Source organism: Myotis myotis, unplaced genomic scaffold (genome assembly GCF_014108235.1).
Source record: "Myotis myotis isolate mMyoMyo1 unplaced genomic scaffold, mMyoMyo1.p scaffold_m19_p_1, whole genome shotgun sequence".
In the NCBI taxonomy this organism is placed as follows: Eukaryota; Metazoa; Chordata; class Mammalia; order Chiroptera; family Vespertilionidae; genus Myotis; species Myotis myotis.
The window spans coordinates 55,116,011-55,123,156 of NW_023416313.1; positions in this window are offsets into that span (position 1 = coordinate 55,116,011).

Below are 7,146 nucleotides of genomic sequence, written 5' to 3' on the forward strand. Positions count from 1 at the left end.
GCTCCACTATTGCAGAGCAGATAATGAAGGTTGAATTTAGAGCTTAGAGGCAATTAGTTGATAACTAACATGGTGGTTCTTCATTTCTGTGAGCTTCCTGATGTTCTCTCCATACATTGTCTGCCAAGATTGACCAGTTCACAACTAAGAACACTGACATGTTTGTTTTCCATTTTTTTTTTTTTTTTTTTTTTTTGCCAGCAGTTGTGCCTGATTGCACTTTCAAGTTATCATTTTGGTATAAATAGATCAAATTTCCCCCAGTGTTTTATAATTTTGATAAGTATAGATGAAAATAATCTGAATTTACCATGTGGCATGGTTATGGACCATGGAAACAAGGCCAGAAAAATAGCTTTCAGTTGGCTGTTCATAGCTTCTTGATTCATCCCTGTTTCAAGGCTGATACTCTTGTGGTCCCTTATTCCCTAGAACATTCTTGCTCCTGTTCAACTGTCACTCAGAATTTCTTCCCTGGCACACTATCAAAAATAACTTCCCTTCCCTGTAGCTCTCTTTTCCTTTACCAAACTTTATTTTTCTTTATAATAATTTACCACTATCTCAAATTATGCTATTTTTAATAATACATTTATTACATTTATTCTATGCACTTATTTACTCATTTATTTGTTATTAAAATGCAACCTCCAATGGAGAAAAGAAAATCTCTTCAAAAAATGTGCTGGGAAAATTGGAAAGCCACATGCAAAAAAAAAAAAAAAAATGAAACTAGATTACGGTTTATTCCCTGTGTACAAAAAATAATTCAAAATGAATCAAAGACCTAAATATAAGACCCGAAATAATAAATTATACAGAAGAAAATATAGGTACTAAACTTATGGACCTTGGTTGTAGAGAACATTTTATGAATTTGACCTCAAAAGGCAAAGGAAGTAGAAGCAAAAACAAATGAATGTCACTAATCATCAGAGAGATGCAAATTAAAGTGTGTATTGTTATATATCAAAAATATAATGCTAGCCACTAATGTAATTTTTAAAAAATTTAGTAGCCACATTTAAAAAGTAAAAAGAAATAGGTAAAATTAGTTTTAATAATATATTGTATTTAACTCAATATACAAAAATTTGATTTTAGTTTAAAATCAATAAACAAATTACTAATGAGATATTTTGCATTTTTTCATACGAGATCTTTGGAATCTGGTTTGTATTTTATACTTATAGGACATCTAGATTCATACAAGCCACATTTCACATGCTTAATCGCCTCATGCAGCCAGGGTCTACCATAATGGACAGCATGCCTCTATATGGCAGATTGTGAGCTTATCTAATTCATTTCTGTGTCTGCAGCAACTAGCCCATGTCCAGGATATGAGATGCTCAACAAATGTTTGATGCTTGAATAGTAAACATTAATGAGAACAACTACAAACATGTTAAACATGTTACCTTCTCCATGGAAAAGATAGTTCTGTCTAAACCAGCGGTTCTCAACCTGTGGGTCGTGACCCCTTTGGGGGTCGAACGACACTTTCACCCAGGTCACCTAAGACCACCGGAAAACACATATATAATTACATATTGTTTTGTGATTAATCACTATGCTTTAATTATGTTCAATTTGTAACAATGAAATTGGGGGTCACCACAACATGAGGAACTGTATTAAAGGGTCATGGCATTAAGAAGGTTGAGAACCACTGATCTAAACCAAGAAATCAAAAATCCCTTTACTAATAAAACGATGATGTTGTAAAATGAGAACACAGTCCAAGTTTGTCAAATATTACATTTGGGGAATATGATCAACAAGGCAGCATGTATTAACCGCAATAACCAAATAGGCAACATACGGGCAATTTACAAAGAAGAAATACAAATGTCTTATAAACATTTTGAAAAATATTTGTCTACACTAGTAACCACAGAAATGTAAGCAGGATAATGTATTATTCTTGCCTGTGTAATTGGCAAGAATTAAAAAATGATGTCTTAGTGTTGGCTAGAATCTGCAAGTGAAAATATAGAACTTCCTGGAGGTAATTTGAGAAAATATATCCAAAATCTTAAAAATGTGCACATCATCACACCCAACCCTTTATCTCCACGCTACAATCCCTGGTAATGTGCACATAGAGACATTCTGCTTCCAGGAGTTTATCCTATGAAATAATCACAGGTGTGCCCAACGATATGAATCTAATCATAATCCTCAATGTTTGTGAGGGAGGGGAAAAGATAAAAGCCTATGTGTTCAGTAATATGATTAGTTAAATAATAGTACATGCACATGATTAAAAACCTAGGAAACCAATAAACACGTTTTGAAAGATTTAATGTCATGGGAAAACATTTAAGTGAAAAAAGTAGATTTTGAAAAGGAGGTACAATGTGGCTCTAATTTTATGAAAAATATGTTTATATGCCTATTAAAAGTCTAGATGACTAGCAGTGTGCTAATAGTGCATATCTTTTTGGATAATGACGCTAAAAATGAATTTTATTTCCCCTTTGGATTTTTTTTTTGTATTTCTGGACTTCCCACAATGTACATATGTTACATTAGGAAAAATGCAGTATATATTACTTTTAAAAGAGAGAAGAAAAGAAAACTGGGTTTAATTTCATGCCCTTTATCAGTTATTTCTGAGGACAAACAAAGTGGCATTACTCTCCCAGGTCATATGTTTCTGATCATGAGAAGGTGTGGCAACTCATTGCCCAATGTTACAGGAGGGCTTTAGACATCATTGGTTAAGAAACTAACATTACAAGAAGCTTTTGGACATTACTGGTTAAGAAACTATGTTGGTTTAATAGGAAGATGGAGATATGACTGTTTTATAGTATGACTTCCTGAGCCTAGCGGATGTCTCAATGTCAGTGTTCTGTTGGGGTTGGCTTTCTTTCTTAGAATTAATTTTTTTCAGACAAGGATTGGGCAAGGATTGTCACTTGAAGGAAGACATGGAAGTCTGAGGCTGCAGCTACAAGCCTTCCTTTAGTACTCAATCCTTTATTTTGGAAAGAACTTATTAAATAATAATAATCTTTCCTTTGTTTTTATAGGGGCTACAAAAAGTTACCTTGAAGTCTATTTTTAAAATGTAAATATTAAAAGGTAAAAATAGCACTGGAATAGGTAAAGGTTATATTCATAGATTTGCTTAAAACATGAAATTTAGAACCATTGCCCATTTAATTTTATTATAAAGCTATAATAACCTAGTACCCATGACCTATCTTTCTATTTTTGTTTTTTAGTCTTCATTATACATATTTTTACATGGTTTTAATCACGTGTATATGAAAAAAATCTGTATTTTTATTATGGCGCCTCATATTGTGAATTTTTATACGTTGTTGAATGACATTAATAATTTCTAATTATTGAACCTAACACCAAGTCTGGCAAGTACTTAATATTAGCTCACTGATAGACAATAAATCACAAACATTTATTGAGTACCTACAATATCATGTATTGGGGTTATTTTAATGAATAAGACAAAGTCCCAGTTATCATGGAATCTTCATTCTAGCAGCTGGAGACATGATTTTTAAATCCAGGAGAAGGGTACTATTTTTAGCTTCATTTGAGAAACTGAACCAGGTAACTGGCCCAAGATCATCCAAGTAACATGTGTTCAAGCAGAGATTCAAGCAAGCTGTTTTCAGGACTTGCAACTCCTCGGCTGTTACCAACCAAGTGCTCTGGCAGTTCAGGGGATAGGTCAATCAGAACTTGAATAGTTGTTGTGTTAGTTTACTTGTTTCTGCTATAACAAATTACCACAAATTTAGTGGCTTAAAAGAAGACATATTTCTGATCTTAAAATTCTGGAGGTCAGAAGTCCCAGTTCAGTTTCACTGGGCTAAAATCAAGCTGTCAGCAGGGCTGGTTCTCTTAGAGGCTCTACGAGGAAATGTGTCGTTTTCTCAGCTTCTAAAGGCTACTTGCATTCCTTGGCTCATGACCCCTTCCTTGTATCACTCTAACTTCCTGCTTCCATTGTCACATCTCTGACTCGAGACTTTGACCTTCTTGCCTCCCTCTTATAAAGACCCCATGTGATTCCTTTGCACCCTGGATAAACCAGACTCCCGTACCTACCTCAAATCCTTCTCAATTACATCTGCAGTGCCCTCTTACCATAGAAGGTAATGTAGTTACTGGTTCTGGGGACTAGGGCATGGACATCTTTGGAGGGTTTTGTTCAGCCTGCCTGCTGTCAGGGATAGAACTTGTGCTACTTTAGGAAGAAAGGTAGGATTGGTGTGGAAAAGTGAGAACTTCCTAGTGAACTCCACTTGTAATCTTTTGTGTGCCAGGTTTAGTACTAGGACTTCATATTTGTATTAAGCCTGCCAGGGCTGCTGTAACAAAGCACCATGGACTGGGTGGCTTAAACAACAGGTTATTTCCTCACAGTTCTTGAGGCCGGAAATCTGAGATCAAGGTGTTGGCAGGGTTGGTTTCGAGATTGTAAAGGCCTCCAGAGTCAGGCCACACCCTATCAGGGTTGCAGATGGCCTTCTCCCTCTGCATTCAGTCCTCTGCATGTGTGCAAGTGTGTAATGTCTCTTTGTGTGTCCAGATTTCCTCTTATAAGGACACCAGTTATAATGGATTACGTCTCACTCTAAAGACATTTAAACTTAATAACCTCCTTAAAGACCTTATCACCAAGTAGTTACATTCTGAGTTACTGGGGGATTAAGACTTCAATATGTGAATTTGGGGGCAATACTATTCAGCCCATAACATGTGATAGCCTCTTTTAATCCTCACAGCACAGCCCAAGTTTGGCAGGTGAAAGAGAATGTGGTGATCGAGGGTGGTTTGTCACTTGCCTGAGGTCCGCAGCTGAGGGACATGCAGATGCAGATGCACACGCAGGCGTGTCTGCTCCAAAAGTCAGGCCCTCACCATCCTTCCTAATGGCTGTCAGGCGTTGTGCTGGCAGAGCGGGGCAGAGGGGTGTGGCCAGGGGCAGTGAAGGGACCAGCCCAAGGGCAAGAGTGCATGTTGATTTGGGGGAAATAGTAGGGTGTGGCCTGGCTCTGGAGGCCTTTACAATCTAGAACCAAAGAGCAATTTAGCAAAGAAAACCAGGAGAGGGAGAGGCAGTATGTGTCACAACTTTCAGACTCCAGATTTTCTGTGGCCTCACCCAACCTCCATCCCCACCATAACCTTACAACCTCAGGACGACTCTGCCACAGAAGGCTGGGCAGGGGCTCTCTTCATGGAGCGAATCTCCCAAGAGATGACTGGTGTCACCTACCTTAAGTTACAACACCCCTCATGACTGTGTGGTAGACATTCCTGATACTAGATTGATGACGGCTGCACTTCTTTGCAGCCCTGAATTGTTTTATGTCCATGATTTTAGAGGCTAATAATGTACTTCATCTCCCCCCAACACACCCCCCTTGCCACCTGCCACTTACCCATTTATTTTACTTTTTCAGACTTTGTACCTAGGAGGAGAAATTAAAAGGAACTGAAATAATTCAACAAAATTTAAATAGCTTTTTGACAGCAAGCAAATCTATGAATTTTTAACTATATTCTCCTGTCCCCATTTATTACAAATGGCTGTGGGAGTTTTATCAATTCTAATATTTTTTCCATATCAACTTCCATCAACTTACTTAGGAAAAAAAAATGAAATAAAATTGAAACATATTGCATTTTACCTCCTCTAATTGGAATCAGTGCTAATAGGTTAACATTTTATTTTTAAAAAAATATATTTTATTGATTTTTTTTACAGAGAGGAAGGAAGAGGGATAGTTAGAAACATTGATCAGCTGCCTCCTGCACACCCGCTACTGGGGATGTGCCCGCAACCAAGGTACATGCCCTTGACCAGAATCGAACCTGGGACCCTTCAGTCCATAGGCCGACGCTCTATCCACTGAGCCAAACCAGCCAGGGCAATAGGTTAACATTTTAAAATATAAGATGATCTGAAAATTATGTAGCCAACCTGAACAGATTACATAGATTTTTGGCAAATTCTGTAGCCAGTCCTCACTAGAATCATTGTTCTTTTTGAGGAGGAAACTGGTCTTGCAGAACTTGTTATCTAAATGCAGAGGCCATGGAACTGTGAACAATGCACTGCCCTGGGAGGGAGGGTTGTTATGCTGGTGCCAGGATGGACCATCGGATGTGGCCTGACACCTGGGGGCCTTCCTGCAGGGCCACGAAGGGGTAGGGGGCATATCTGCAAGACAAAGACCCCAGCGGGATATATATAGACAGGTTCTCTGCATGTTTCTTCACTCTGATTTGGAAATTATTCCCGGAGTCCACTAGTGTTAATAAACGGGGTCCCTCCCTTTCTCTAAAGGTATGTTCCTATTTCCCCTCTTCAATGCATTGCTGCTATTACAGTTGCTCTGTCACAGGAAGTTTTTAGGACGCAGCTTAGATGATACCCAGGGATCTGGTAGATCTGTCTACATTGAGGAGCCATTTGGGATGCATTAAGGGCTTCCCATTGCAGGCTAGCCACTCTTTCAGTGTTTGCTGAATAAACAGTTCACTACATTTCCCTCTGCCCATTTACCAGTGTCTGATGAGTGAGTGCTCTGTGTCAGCTGCATCGTCATCATGCACTTCAGCTTTTTTTTTTTTTTTTAATATTTTATTGATTTTTCACAGAGAGGAAGGGAGAGAGATAGAGAGAGTTAGAAACATCGATGAGAGAGAAACATCGATCAGCTGCCTCCTGCACATCCCCCACCGGGGATGTGCCCGCAACCCAGGTACATGCCCTTGACCGGAATCGAACCCGGGACCCCTCAGTCCGCAGGCTGACGCTCTATCCACTGAGCCAAACCGGTTTCGGCCACTTCAGCTTTTATTGCTGCCCACAACTAACATACACAAATGACTGCCTCCCCATATACCCCACTGTCCATGAGAGCCACTTAAATAAGTAAACCACATTTTAGGTTGATAAGTTCTAAAGAGAAAAAACAATAAAGAGCAAGGGGATAGGAGGTGTAGGTAGTATTTGTATATGCCATTTTAGTCAGTGGCTAGGAAAAGCCTCCTCAAGGAGTAACATTTAGGAAAAGCCCTGCAGTGAAGGACAAAGACATAATTCAAGCAGAGCATTGCAGGCAAAGGAACTGTAAATGCAAAGGCCCTCGGGTA